The sequence below is a fragment of the Heterocephalus glaber genome, unplaced genomic scaffold (genome assembly GCF_053883595.1).
Source record: "Heterocephalus glaber isolate CG9 unplaced genomic scaffold, H.glaber_assembly_v1.0 deba00001472, whole genome shotgun sequence".
Lineage (NCBI taxonomy): Eukaryota > Metazoa > Chordata > Mammalia > Rodentia > Bathyergidae > Heterocephalus > Heterocephalus glaber.
This window is the reverse complement of record NW_028258315.1, coordinates 7,236,398-7,251,825: the sequence shown is the minus strand read 5'-3', so window position 1 is coordinate 7,251,825 and position 15,428 is coordinate 7,236,398. Positions and strand designations below refer to the sequence as shown.

At 45.1% G+C, this 15,428-nt stretch overlaps 1 protein-coding gene across 11 annotated transcripts in view; it reads right to left on the bottom strand.

Moving 5' to 3' along the window:
• Rreb1 (ras responsive element binding protein 1) overlaps positions 1-15,428 on the bottom strand; it is a 170,011-nt gene that overhangs the window by 89,043 nt on the left and 65,540 nt on the right. For 2 of the 11 annotated variants that reach the window (XM_087181156.1, XM_087181157.1), the window contains exon 2: positions 13,973-14,067. The exons of 8 other annotated variants lie outside the window; for them this stretch is intronic. The gene's annotated coding sequence lies outside the window, so the exon portion shown is untranslated. Of the gene's footprint in view, positions 1-11,684; positions 11,896-13,972; positions 14,068-15,428 lie in introns of all 11 variants that reach the window. One more of the 11 variants, XM_087181153.1, reaches the window with a different exon arrangement.

Here is a 15,428-nt window from a genome sequence, read left to right as displayed (position 1 = left end):
AAAGGGCACTGTGAATGTGCTTGAGAGAGAATTCAGTAAATAAGAAAAGTGTCACTTTGTTCTTCCACTACATTAGGAACCTCTCAAACGAAGAGGTTTGATGGAAGCAGACAGAGAGGGGTTTATCAGCTTAGGAAAGGGGAAGGATGGTACAATTAACTGTCACACACAGACATAATTCACTCGGAGGAGACCAGGGAAAGAAAGTGCCCATTCTGTCTCTCTACCCTAATAGCCCAGTGCGGCAAATCATCTTTTCTCAAGGGTCAGCTACACAACATGTCCTGAGAAGAAAGGCAGTGAGGGGCTGGAGGGAGGAAGGGAAGGAAATAAGAGGGAGAAAAGGAAGAAGACCTCTTATCTGAGCCACAAGTGCCTTATGCTGTCCACTCCAAGCTGAAACGCAGTATCCTAGATATTTTATGCGGGAAGAAAACCAACTGCAACAACTGCATTTCTTTCTTGTTACTGTCTCTTCCCTGCTCACAGGCTCAGTGCTGCCAAGTGGAAAACGGCTGCCGTCAGTCCTGCGGGCAGCTATGCCCTGCCCTGGCCAGCTGAAGGTGACACGTGGTACACAAAGGCAACTTCTCTACAGCCATCACCAAGCAAAGCCCATCACAGGGCAGAGCTCATCCTCACAAAGGGAAAAGATGCTCCAAAAACAGACAGCGGGAGATCCAGGACCATAAAACACAGAATGTGTGAGATGTTAAAGCTACTAAGAAAAACAAGGCTTTTGTTCGAAAACAGATGCACACAGGGAATTCGGTTTCTCCTTCTGTAACAATACAGTTCAGAAGAGCCAGGAAGCGAAACGCGTTCTAAATAGCGCAAAGATAGAAAAATGCCCCCACCCCCACCCAAGAAGCAGGCCCCGGCACACCAGGACTGGCCTATGTGAGTCTGCTTCTCAGTGCCAGAGGGGCTGTGCGTTAGGAGGGGTTCCCCACGATGTGCTATAGTGAGCTCAGGCGTGACTATATATGGTGTTTATGGAGCGAATGGATGCAAGCACTGTGCAGGACTTAGACCCCCAACTGGCTTCCCCAGAGCTCCCTGGTCGTCCCACAAGTCAGAGCTGACTGCGGATGCTTCAGGCAGCAATGTCCCCGGACTTACTGGCACCCTCGGCAGTGACTCCAACTCACCGCCTCCCCGTCCGTCTGCGTGCACACTACACACACACACTTCCGTCTCCAACCCCGCCTCCGCGTCCCTCCCAGGCCGTCCACCCCGCGGGCCCACAGAGCCATACATGCATGCTCAAGAATGCTGCCACTGAATGGGGCCTATGTTACCCGACGGAGGGCACCCGCGCCGCCTGAGAAACAGCTGGCCCGGCTGGGGCCTGCAGCCGGCTGCCTGCCCATCTCACGCGCACAGGCTCCTGTCTGCACAAAGTATTTTATTCACATCGAATGCGCTGACGAGGACACGGGAAGCCAGACCCTGGAGGGGGGCGTGTGTGTGCGGGGCAGTCTGAGGATGTTTTAACATCCTGGGAGAAGTTGGGTGGGCAGAGGAGGAGGGAGAGGAAGGGGGGAGGCTTCCTCACTGGTTTTAACAGTCTTGCCCAACCTGTTCTGCGGTATGTTCTCTTAACTCCTTTCTAGCAAATGGATGCACACGGCAACCGCTCTCAATTCAAGGCAGACAGACAGAGAGAGAAAGGCCCAAAGGAAGGGTCTGGACTCACTCCTTACCGAGCGAGGGCAAACCCCCAATTTGAATCCTACAGCATAGATGTCACCGGCGACTGGAGCCAACTTCCCAGCAGAAACTGCCAGGCCCCAGCTGTCCGGAGCTCCAGCTCCCCCACCCCAAATGGGTAACTGGGGGTTGGGCTGGGCTGGGTCCAGCTTTCAGCACCTGAACAAAGCATTATATAAACATGAAGCACAAAGTTCTTTTCTTTTTCTTCTTTTCTGCTTGCCATTAGGCATTCCTAGGGTTAACGGGCAGCCTCCTGAACAGAAATGTACCTGCGTAGCAACAGAAGCATCAACTGAGCCGCATGGGTGGTAGTTGGGTGGTTCTGGTACAGGAAAAGCAGTTCCTACCTGGTGAAAACTCCTGGAGATGTTTCAATTGCCATTTTAAGCCACACACCTAATTAATCACATAAGAAACTACGGTAAAGGGAGAAAGTCCAATGAAACTTTATACAGTTTAAAGGCCCAGATCAAAACCAAGCATCAAAACGAGGGATACCACAGATGTAAAACACGCTCTGAAAATGAGAACAGACTTCGGGATAAAAAAATTGCAGAGGAAGCATTAAAACATGAGCTCAATTTCCCCCTAACCTGTTGCTTCTCATCAACCTTAAGGATTCCTCAGGTAGTGGGAGACTTAATCTTCACAAAAAGTCAGATCTTTCCCTGTATACAGTGAGATGAAAAAGAAAGCAGAAACTCACAAAAAATTACTCTTCCTCCTGAATGTGTTAGTTTGTGCCAATTCTAGCAAAAACACAAATGCAACCCAGAGCCTCTGCTTGAAGGACAACAGATAAAAACTCAACTACAGAAAGCTTCTGCATTTTCAGCGAGGGACTGTTTCATTTATGGAAGATCTAGATGTCAAGGTCTGCGGAACTGGTTGCTATAGGATGTTTACGGCCATATTAACAGAAATTCATTTCCTCAGCCCAGGTGAGGCTTAGAAATATTACAACAATTTTGTGCAGCTGTTAAAGAAGCAAAGCACAGAAGAAAAAGATGTTAATATGCTCTTTCCACTAAAATATGTAAAGAAGTAATAATGTTACAGTAGACAACTATATAACACACCTATTATTACACAGGGCCAAAAAAATGTGCATGAGAAACAAAACAAAAATTCTAACGCTAATGGTATCAAGTTTGAAGGAGACCCTGTTTCAAGAGGAGAAAAAGTTACCTACAAATACTCTAGAAATATTTGAGAGTATTATATTGCAGGGTTTGGTTTTGACAACTCTAACTTTTTAATTAATACATTTTAAATTGAGATAAAGTTGAAAAAATGTGTGAGGTTGGGGTGTGGCTCTGTGGTAGAGCCATTAAGTACACTACCCTTAGCACTGAAATAAAAACCTTGTATATATGTACAGTATACACATATATATTATGAAATAGTTAAATCAAGCAAATTAACATATTACTTCCCATATTCATATTTTGCTATAAGAACATTTGAGACCTACTTTAAATTCTAAACTGAAGACAATAATGACAAAGAGATGATGTGTAAAGGTCAAATGGAGGCCAGGCGTGGTGGCCCATGCCTGTAATCCCACCACTTGGGAGGCTGAGGCAGGAGGATTGCCAGGAGTTCGAGGCCAGCCTGAACTACATAGTGAGACCCTGTCTCAAAAAAAAAAAAAAAAAAAGGTCAAATAGAAATACAATGAATTACCTAGAAATAAAAATAAAACAGTTCAAGTCAATTTAAAATATAATTTCAAAGTTACACTGTTCTTTGAAAAAAAAAATTTAAAGCCTGTGTGCAAAACAAGGCCACAAAACAGTCTCTTCCTTTAATAAACTAAAGTACTTATTCAGGATCACTAGAGAATTCTGACCAAATTCAAACCTTATTTATTTATTTATTTTTTGGTACCAGGGATTGAACTCGGGTCCTTGCGCTTCTGCAGCAGGCGGTGAAACCACTGAGCTAAATCCCTGGCCCTAAAACCTTATTTTTGCAAAATGTAAATTGGGTCAAAGAAATTCTAATGTGGACAAAATGGTGGTATTTAAAACAAAAATTTGGCCTATGCCAAAAAAAAAAAAAAAAAAAAAAAAAGGCCACAGTGATGCACACTGGTCCCAGGCAGAGTGGGCTGAGAGGCCAGTTGTATCCAACAGTTGTGCTCAAAACAACAAATGGTGCATTCATGGACTGCAAAAGCAGAGGCTGTTCAGAGGCTGTAAAGTCTGCACCCGACACGATGAGCGGCTGACTTTCCTGCTGTTTCACAGTGCAGGAGTGAAAAAAGGGCTGAATTCAGTTAGAATTCAGAAGTGACAGGCTGTCACTTCAGAAACTGGCAAAACGGTCTAGATAAAGAGGCCCCGCGTACCATTTTACCCTCTCCTCATAGGAGCTGGGCATAATGATAATTGAATCAACATCTCCACAGAAGATAATACTCCAGGAGCCCGAGCGAGGGAAAGGCACACTAGAAACCATTATGTGCACCCTTTCCTCCTTTCGTAAGGAAAACATTCGGCATCCCAAGACCCACAGCCTCAGAGCAAGGCATTAAACATCTGTAGCCTGATTACCTGTGACACTGTCTCTCCATGTCCCAACAAAAGACACATCTGGTACCAGCTACTCAGCATCCCTGATAATTGTCAGAGCTCCAACTTCATAAAAAATTAATCAGTGGCATTTACACCTGCCTGTGCCGAAGGCCTATAGGGTTCTATCACAGGTCCCACAATACCTTGCTTAACAGCTCAGCTTTGCAGCGACCAAGCATCACACAGGAGAATTTCAGGGTTTCCTTATCATTTCCTAACCTTCTTAGCAGTAGGGTTTCAGAAAATCCCAGAGGCTGAAATGTACTCATCTGTCTCATCAGAAGTTTCCAACCCTAATATGCAATCCCAGCCTTCACCCAGAGGCGCTCAATCTGAATCTCCTGGAGTGGGAGCCTGACTTGTAAGGTATGGGAAAGGTTTTGTGCCAGTGAAGCAAAAATGAGGCAAGTCCCAGAGTGGCGAGACCAGGCCATGTAACTGACATGGTTCTACAGTACCACAGTGCCTTGCAGAACTGGGGACACTTCCCTGGGGCAATGTGGGTGTCCCCTGGCTCCAGCGGGGTCGTCTTTGTCACATGACACAGAGATGCCAGTTCATACAGCACCTGTAGAGGGTCAAGGCTGACCCCAGGACGCAGGTAGGACAGGGTACACCGTAACAAGGTATCTCCACGGGAGGTGGCCTCTGGCCATCAGGAGCAGGGCTGATGTTGTCCCCACGGGGATGTGCTTTGAGTACAGAGAACATCAAGATGTGGCATCCAGGTAAATGGGCTCACTTTTCCAATGGTGCTGATCTTGGAGGAGAGACCGGAAACAGCGCTCGGACAAGGCAGGAACACAGGCTGCACTCTCAGGAGAGGGGCAGACGGGCACACGGCTCCACCTGGAGCACGGCAGGGAGTGCCCAGCACCAAGGAGGGTGTGTGGGCCACTTCAGACAAGGTCTCTGAGGAAGGGTCCGGAAGGGCAGCGGCTTGGCCACCCCCGGGCCCCTCTGCATCCCGCCGCAGGCTTCGGGGGGCACTCGCAGGCCATGTGCTGCTTTCACCCCAAAACGGCCAGCAGGGAAACCAACGTTTTTAACGAGGGCTTGTTCTGGGAAAGAAATACAAAACGCTAGCGGGCAAGTTCACGCCTACGCTGAACTTCTGAACACTTAAGTGGGCTGGAGGTAAATTAGCAAAAGAGGGGGACTCGCTCAAGGTACACTCATTTTTATAATTCCCCCCTGAGAATTTTCTTTTTTAAACCCAGCGGCTAAAGGGGTTCCTGAAAACCTTCAGTGTCATTGGGCTGTTGCTCGAGCAGCCAAAGGGCCAGCGCAGCTGCTGCCCAGGAGAGCGCGTCAAGGTCTGAGAAAGACGCCGCAGAAGGCGAAGGCCGCCGCCAGCGCCGCCGAGCTCCGCCCTCATCCCGCCCCAACGGCCAGCCGGCAAATCAGCGCCCGCCATCCTGATGGACGGCCCCGCAGCCCACTAGCTGGGCGCGTACTACGGGAGCCAAGGTGGGGCAAGCGGCCGAGCAAGCGGCGGAGCAGCTCTGGCTACCAGAGCCTCGCTGACCGGCCGTCCGCCTTGCTCTATGCGAACAAGTAGCTGCTGCGACTGCCTTCCCGGAGTACAGTGGCCGCCCCCAGCAAGCCTGTCTCTGGGGGGTGGCGTCCTTCTCACGTCCGGCGGGCCACCTGCCAGAGCTCCAGGGCTGCAGGGTCCGGCGGCGCGCAGCAACCTGGCGAGAGCTCAGGATCCCACAGCACTTGGGAAGCTTAAACTGAGGCCTTGGAGTTTAAAAGGACATTGTCTCGGAAGAGCTTGCCCAAGCTGGCTCCTGCGGGCGCCGGCGCAGGCGAAACCCCAGCCCCACGCGGGCAGCAGGTCGGGGCCGCGGCCCCGCTGTCTCGGCCTCGCACCTCCCAGTCGAGTCTGAATCGGGCACGCTCTCTGCGAAAACGAGCACCCATCACAGTCCTGTCTTCCAGAACGACACGCAGGCAAAAGTTCGGGAGTATTACAGGATACCTAAAACTTGCATTTTTATTCTATATTTGGCAACACTTTATTCTAGCACTTGGTTTGCGGAGTTACTGTGCTGACTGTGGGAAGCAAATTGACAATCAGACGGCCAGCTCGAATTATCCTTGAGAAAGGAATAAAGTGAGATTCCAGAAGGAACTTCAGAATAACCATGACACATGCTGCCTTAACTCTTTGAGGGGGCCTTGAGACTAATCTTAGAAGATGCCCTGAACACAGATGACCTTTAAAAAAATATGACAGGAAAGAAAAAGCAATCAAAATTACTTGCCTTGCCACTCAGGTGGAGCATCTGAACAAACCTGTATGAGTCTCAATATGTAAAAATGTTAGGCAAAGCAGCCTTGTAGTGGGCCCACAGAGAGGACAGTTCCAAGTGTGAAACCTGATTTCTCTCCTCTAAATTCTCCATAATTAAAAAAAAAAAAAAATCCATGTGACCTTGGACTCTCTCAATTTCATCTGTCTCTTACAGCACACTCTTTGCTAACCATTCAGCACACTGCAAGCCCTGATAAAAGTAGTTAATGTTTACTGAAACCTGTGCATGAACTGTACTAAACCCGATAGGAGTGAAAAGGCAAAGTTCTGCTAACGGCATCCATGTACTATAAAGGGAGCGGGGGTTAGAACAAGAGTAATTTTATTTTTCTATTTTGAAATCTAAAATCTCTTGTGAGAAAGATGTGAAAATCCAAATTTCCAGTTTAATAATACATATTGCCCATGAAAAGATGCTCTTCATCTATTTTGTCATCTCTTTGGAATTTTTTTCTTTTACACAAATAAACCTCAATGGCTCCACAGATTCTTCTAAAAACATTGTTTTGTACAGAATTTAAAACTGAAACATCTGTATTTCATGTTCTCTCACACCTCTTTGAAGGCCCATCTACCTTATCATAACTGATTTTATTTATACTCTGAAACATTTACCTCAACAGCCATATATATTATAGCCAAGAACTATTTCAAGGAAAAAGAAAACATTTCAGTTATCTAAAATATTTTTCTTCCCCTCTTTAGTTTTCCAAATGTCAACAGCTAACTTCTAGTAATTCTAATACTTCTTCTCATTACATTCACTCTGTATTGAATTAAGAATCAGAGCTCTTTTTTTCTTCCATTGCCACACTACCCCTTTTTCTCCAATAACCTCAATTAAAATAAAATTTCAACTTACACATATACACAGACACAGATTATTCAGAATGGGATGCTCTCAGGTGTTTTAAAGGCAACTTTCTCTCTTCCTTACCCACCCTTGCCTAAAGCGCAGCAATAGAATCGGTCACCTTGGAAACAAACATCACCCAGTGTTTGCAGAACAAACAATGGTACCTTTTCAGCCAGTACCAGGCAGGCAGGGCAAGGGGCAGCCAAGCAATTCTGGGCTGTGCAGGAGTGTTAACATATTAAATTCATTCAGGGACCAAAAGGCAGTTCAGAGCTAAAAATGAAGCACTCACCAATGTGTGAACCTTTGGCTAGAAACCATACACAGAGTGAGGTTGAAAGTGGAATAAGGGTATAGCCCTGGTTAGAAAAAAAAAAATCTTTTGATTATTTTTGAAATTGTTTTAGATACCTTATGACTAAGGAAAACTATACTCTTGTCACTGAGGGATTACCTTCTCTAACCCCTAGGAAAAAGTTGCTTTTTAAAAAAAAGGCATGTTTCCTCTAATTACTCCTACCAAACCATCATGCCATTCTTCTTTTACTATGCCACAAAATATTGGTTTTTAAATTGCTTGGTACCTTAACCTATTTATGAATTTCCAGTATTGATTTTAAAAATCTGCGTGTAGCCTAGAACATTGTCAGTTTCCAGAATACATACATAACTTATAGGGGACAGCAATAACTACTTTTTGACTTTGGCTAACAATAATTACTAAACTGTCATTTACTGAAGACTTAACCAAAGCTAATCATTTCGAGGGGCTCGAGTTTTAGAGGAGATTCTGGTTGTTACTGTTTTTTAAAAGCTCAAATGGGCAGTTAATTTAAAAAATAAACACGTATTCTTCAGCCCCTTCAGAATAAAATTTTTAAATGTCCAACGAAAGTAACAGTTTCCTCTTTTTTTTGGGTGTGTGCCGAAGTTTTCCTTCCCACCAATTAAGAGAGAAGGCTGGGCCCAACTGAATTATTTGGACAGGAGTTTGATGTCAGTTAAATACCACAGTAACTGGCATTTTCTATCACATCAAGACCAAGGGACAAATGCCTAATTAACATGGACCAACATGCAGCTTCAATTGGAAAAGTGCCTGTCCTTTTTCTTCCTTTTTTTCCTTACCTCAAAGATTTAGGTCTTTAACATCCTTGAGTTAAAGTGCACAGAGGGTGTCTAATACCATCTGACTGAGGTGTAAAAGTCTAGCTAACTAATGCTTCTTTTTCAGTGACAGTAAATCACGTCACATTATTAATCTTCCTGACTGGGCATAAGTGAGTGAGAAGGGCTACTGAAAAGGAGCTGAACGGTCAGACTGGGTACCCCTGAAAAGGAAAAGGAACTCTGGAAGTGATGACTGATGACACTGGAAACTGGCGAGAGACACTGAAATGCAGCCGTGGGCCTAGCATCAGGCAGCCACTCTGAAGGCTGAGGCTGCAGCTCCAGGCCCAGAGAGGAAGAGGAGGAGTCAGGCCAAGGCAAAGTGACTCCCATCCTTCCAACCTCTCCTCCCAGCACCACAGAGTGAAGCTCAGCCACAGCCTTGCCTTCCTTCATCCAGTGCTGCACCTTTCCAGTGCTTTTTGTTTTTAGGGATACCAAACAAGAATCACTAACTAGAGTACTTTCAGCCAACGACTCAAGTAACTGGGCCAGTTGGGCTAGTTTCAGTTCATCAGTAAAACAGTAACTACCTTAGCATTTGGCTTAAGTTTTATTTGCCTGTGTATCTGGCACCCCAAAATACACATGCATATCATCATACTCGTGATGGCATACTATAAATTTATCAAATGCATTCCCCGAATGCCAACATCTGAAGAGAAGAAACCAACAGTCAAATGACAGCTTACTAACCACAGCCGGGTCTGTACCCCCAACCCTCTCCTCCGGATTCCAACTTCCTATCCCCTCGCTCCCCACACCCCAGGGGCAGAGAGAAGCATCAAGGAAGCCACTGCAGTTTCAGTCCCTTCCTGCTCCTGCCTGCTCTTCCCTGGCCTTCTGGGAAAGTTGGAACAGTACTGCCCACCTCCTGACAACAGCTAAAAGTGGCAAGTCAGCTCCAGGCTTTGGGGAAGGAACTCCCAGTGCTGGGCCACTCCCGCCGCCAGATCCAGGGTGATGACCCCAAGTGCAGCAGCTTCCTCTGCCTTCTGGAAGAACATCTCAAAGGGGCAGAGCTGGGTAAGGAAGTGAAAGGAAGAGGCCAGGTGCCAAGGTGGTTTGATCTCTTTCCCCTCCTCAACATGTCTGTCAAGTTTCTGTTACACTGACCCTCCTGTAAGGAGGGTGTGAACCGATGCATACCTTTTTAATAAAACTCTGAGGGTAACACATGCTTGATTAACGACAGGCTTTTAAGAGCCGCTTGTTAATACTGTACTCTTGAAGGCATCAGGCTTCAGAACTCAATCCATTTTGAATAAAGATATTTATGCTGTTTATAGATTGAAATGTCTTTAGAGACTCTTATTCATTATTTTGTGCACTAGTACACCTAAAAATCACCCTTTCTCCTGTTCAAGAAGGTAGGTAGGTTCAGAGAAAACTTTACCTGTTATTTCTAAGTTTATTATATATTCACACCCCCTTCCCCTCAAATAACATCTCTCACAAAGAGCTCAGACATCTCTCATTTTCTCCATATTACCTACTCGGTGGGACCCGAAGCAAGCTAGTCAAGGAGAAAACCCCCAGACAATTAAACTATACTTCACAATAAACAAAAATCCTCAAGGTATCACTTATAGCTCACTTCTATCTTTTAAAAAACTGTGATTACAGTCATCAATAAAAGATAAAAGGAAGGCACTAATGGGGACCCATTTCAACTCAGACTTCTGCTAGACTGGGAACAATAACATTGCTTTGGAATTCCTGAAGTTATGTTTGGATGGCTTCCACCCGGAGAAAGCTTTGGGGTCTGTGTCCCTCAGGAGTAACCAGGGCCTGTGATCTGGGCCGTGGCGCCTCACCCAGCTGAGTACCAGGCGGAGGAGGTACCGGTCTTACTATACAGATGGCCACAGCACTTTAACTGAGGCCAGCTGACCCTAGCCACCTGCCACCTCTTTGCCTAGGTCCATTTCATGAAAGTCATTCTTTTGGCATGTGTTGTAAAAAATCCAGCTTCAGCATTTGTACAACAAAATGATCTTTTAGGGGTACTGGCTTCCCAAGCCCTGCTTGTACCTGGGCTCAGCGTGCAGGTACTTACTGTCCACTTTCCTTTGCTAAGAAACTATTGCAGGTTCCCTGCAGCAACTTGAAAAAGCTATAAAAGCTTGAAACAAAGACATTAAATGCTTCTGGGAAATATGCAGACACTGCCTACAGTGTAAATAAAATATCTGCTCCTAGAAAAAGGTAGAACTGAGACAGGGTCTCGCTATGTGGCCCAGGCTAGCCCCCAACTCACAGCTACCCTCCTGCTTCAGCCTTCCCACAGTGCAAGGATTATAGGCGTGTGTCACCACGCCCGACATTTTTAAAATTCTGAGACAAGGTCTCACTAAGTTGCCCAGGCTGTGCTGGAACTTGCAATCTTCCTGCCTCAGGGTTCCAGAGTGCTGGAACTACAGACGGGCACCACCACATCTGGCCACGTCTCTCCCTTCAGATAACATGCAGACATCAGACCAGAGACAGACAGCTGCCTCTCCCACCCCATCTTGGGAAGTTAAGCAGCAACAACTGCTGTCAGAAACCAAGAATAGTGACAGAAGAGGCACCACCGGTAAATAACCACAACATGCTCCCGGCATCCATTTTAAAAAGAAGAAAATACAACCACAGGAGAATGGTTAAGGAAGGCCTGGAAGAAGGCCTCACTCCACTGGATGGTCTTGCAGCTGCAGGCCTGCCCTAAAGCAGCTTTCAGGATGCTCAGACTTCCCCTAGACTTATGGTACTTTTCCTTCATGTGAAAGGACAATAGCTTATATCCTCACAAAGGTTTTTCTGTTTGCTTGTGCTGATTAAAAAGAGAAAAAAAAATACTGCCTGTGGGCATCATTATGTCACTTCCTGAGACTATGTTACAAGAAATACACTCTGCCCATTCCAGGGATGGAAAAAACAAGGCATAAAGTATTTCATTAACCATAATCAAGATTGGGCTCGGCTTTAGGACTTAGGCTTCTAGATGAATCTAGTTCCTTCTCTAATAGACCACCACAGATAATTAAAAAGGCCAAGGGACCTATGTCAGAGGTATGCTGAAATGCTTCTCATCTAATGAATTCAATCTAGTTCTCTTTCGAAATGAGGACACGGAGACGTTGTTGAGGGCTGCATGGCTGCCAGTGGCCGAGCAGGTGGGAGCAGAAACCTCTTCCTAACTTGTCACACAATGGCCTTCAGCTCCTCTGTGACTGGTGACTGTAGTCATTCCTGGAGTTAATGAATTCCACCTGCAGTTCAGAACAGATCATTATTTTCCTGACATTAGACCTGGGAGTTATTCATATTCAAGACCTGCCTTCCTCAAGGGCAGGGGCCTCCAGGGAGTTATTTCAAGGGAATCACTTATTTATCTATTCAGCAAGCACCTACAACCAAGTTTACACATATATGTACTATAACTTTGCAAGCGTAAAAAAGATGCTGCTATAATTAAAAAGTTATTGGCCTGGGAATTTAGCTCAGTGGTTCCGGCGCCTGCCTCGCAAGCACCAGGTCCCGAGTTCGATCCCTGGCACAAAAAAACAAAACAAAACAAAAAAAGTGAACATTATAATTAAAAAGTTATTAAAAGTTTTTTGTCATTGAAGCTTCCAAACATTCTAAAAATATGATTCAATCATACTTGGTTTGGAAATTTTTTCTTTATGTTAAAAGAGGTCTTTATGTCTGAAAAGATGGGGAATAACTGCTGTACAATATCCAAATAACATGACACTGATTAGAACATCTCATGCCACTGGGAATATCCACAACACAGTGCACTACAAAAACATTTCCCTTAATTCCCCCCTTATTTTTTTATTTCCAGTGCTGAGGATCAAACTCAGGGTCTGGATATACCTGCAACCCCAAGTTTGACTCTCACTTGTTTGTGGTAAAAAGACAGTAGATTACATGCTATCCAAAAAATAAACCCATTTCTATTAACTACATAGTTACAATTTACAGTAAAAATTTTAATCCTAGATTGACTTCATTTATCCTAAGAAAGTATCTTTCCTGACTTTCCTATGAGAGTCCCAGGAAGGCAAAGTAATGAAGACGGTAGCCTTTGACCTGGTCCCCAAAACAATAGGATTTTCATGTCAAAGAATATTTTAACATACGCAAAAAGACTTATCGTATCATATTACATTTTGGAAAGATACAGTATAAATTAAAGGCATATAAAGTGTCTATTGCCCACAAACAGATCTCATTTTTGCAGCACATGCTACATCCAATAAAAAAACCATCTAGGAGGAGCTATATAGTAACCTATCTACAATGGTCACCTCAGACTTCAGGGAAGAAATTATTTGACTTTCTTTTCTATTTTTCTTTTTTTCCCCCTTCAGTTCATCTAGATTTTGCCTCAGTGAATGTAAGTCCTATGTGCACCAAAATAGTTCAGAAATCTAATGGGAACACTAATGTTTAACCCTTAGGACTATTTCCTGTGTAATCCTGGAGTAATGGCACACTTGCCAATTATCTACCGTGAATACGATCCTTTTATGAGAGTGTTTGAACAGGAGTGTGATTTTGATTTACCAGCCTGTGGTGGATTATTGATATAATCTGCTCGCTAACATCATAGCAGGAGCAACTGTGGCTCCACCACGCTAGTGTTAAGACAAGCCCATGGAGGACAAAAACCCCGGCTCCCAGAATTGGCAGGGTGCGCTGACATCTCAGGGCAGCCAACACTCAAAACCCAAATCCGCGCCCAGCTCTACCTTTGCCCCTCTGCCACCCTCATTTCCTCACCTGTAAATTAAAAGGATGTAAGGGGGATAAAGGAAGTGTGATCCCTGAGGCCCTTTCCTTTCCAGCACAATACTCCTTGACTTTAAGTGAAGATGCAAATACTGTTTAATCAAACCTTGCCAGACATAACCACTCACCCAGGGTAGAGCTGAACTGATTTTTACAAATTTTACTACTTGAATCACTTGATAGATAGTAAAACAAAGATAGGAACACAGATTCAGCATTCTTTTAAAGATTCAGCTGCTAGCAAATTTCCAGGTTACTAATTCATGGGATGATCCTGCCCAAAAATAAAGGTAGGGGCCAAAAGAAGTCTCCACGGATGACAAATATACTTCCACGCTGCTTACTGGATATTTACCATGGCCAGATATGGGGTATTTATAGTGTTTTATATCATGCTCTATAATCCCACGACACCGATCTGATTACTCCCATTCCACATAGTGAAAAAAAAAGAAAAAAAAAGGTCTGCAGTGTGAAAAGCAAAGTCGTTTTCAACCACGGTGTGTGCCTACGAAGTCACCCAACTGCTCTGTCTCAACGGCTCACCTGCCACACAGGTAAAATGACCCTCGCCTCATCCATTCCTTTGTCCAGTACTGACAGAGCACCAGGTGCCAGGCGTGTGGCAGTGAATATAAAATCTTAAAAACAAAACAACAAAAAAAAGAATTAAGATGTGTTAGGTCCACGTGCAAATTCCCCAGGATGAATGCGACCATTATGTACTGCAAACATATACTAATAAAAACAAAAGCTCTAGTATGAAGGAAAGATTTTTCTAGATTTTTAAAAGGCGGGGGGAACGGGATAAAATAAAATAAAATTTATTTTAAAAATAAAAGGCAAAACCTGTGCCTAATAGTGCACGCTTGATAAACACTAGTTCCCTTTTCCCCCCATTTAACAATGGAAAAAGCATTAGAAATCAAACCCAATAGAAGCCATCAGCTTTGTCAGCCTCAAAAAAGAAAAGGTTTTACTTAAACGAATGCAGAGAACAAAAATTAAGAGTATTTGCGTTGGAGTACATTGGTCTGGGTTTGAATCTAAACTCTCACTAGCTGGAGCGACCTTGGACAAGTTATATAACTCTAAGCCCCAGCTCCCTTGTGTGTAAAGTGGAAATAACAACCTCATAATGTGGATACAAAGGTTAAATGAGATGAAGTACAAACGTAGCGTTGCAGTGTCTCCTACATAATGGCACCTAGGATGGACGATTAGGAAAATCTCCCCCAACCCATCTTCCACATTTTCAAAATGAGGGCAATTACACCAAGGACAAGACTGCTGTGAGGGCTACAGAATAAATCACAGAAAGCCTTCGAGGTGACTGGCATACGATGGTACTTATTTGCTTCCTGAAAATATTAGCTGTGACGAATGGGGAGGGGCACAGGGATGGTATCCTTCAGCAGCGGACCCCGGGGCCCAAAGCTGAAGAGAGAAGGGCTGGGAAAAGCCATTCCCAGGAAGAACACAGTGCTCCGAAGCACCGGGCACTGGGCTCTGGGCTCTGGGCTCTGGATCTGCCCACAGAGCGGGATCAGATGCAGGCGGTTGTGAAATGACAAATGCAACTGAATCTGAGTCACCTAGGATGACGTGCAGAGTGTGTGGATTAGGTTGGCCCTGGCTCTGGCTGCCTCTCTTTCAGGCACTTCCAACTTCACCAGAGGGCTGAGAAGAGCAAGGAGAGCAACGGGAAGGGATTTGCTACTACTTTGCCTGTTTTCCGAGGAAGGCATACTGGCTGTGGAGGATCAGAATGATCTGGAGAGTTTTCAGGAAAAGCCATGTCCATCCAGACTTGATCTGGCCCCAGGCAGAGCAGGTGAGGGGACCCTCCTCCCCTTGCGGGGTGGAGGTGGCAGATGGGCACAAATGTCAGGACCACAACACCTGGGGCTGTGGCAGGTCCACAGGGCTCAGAGCTGGCACCCTGACCACTCAACATCACATCTCAGGGCACAGATATGCAGGAAAGCTTTGGGCCAGTGGG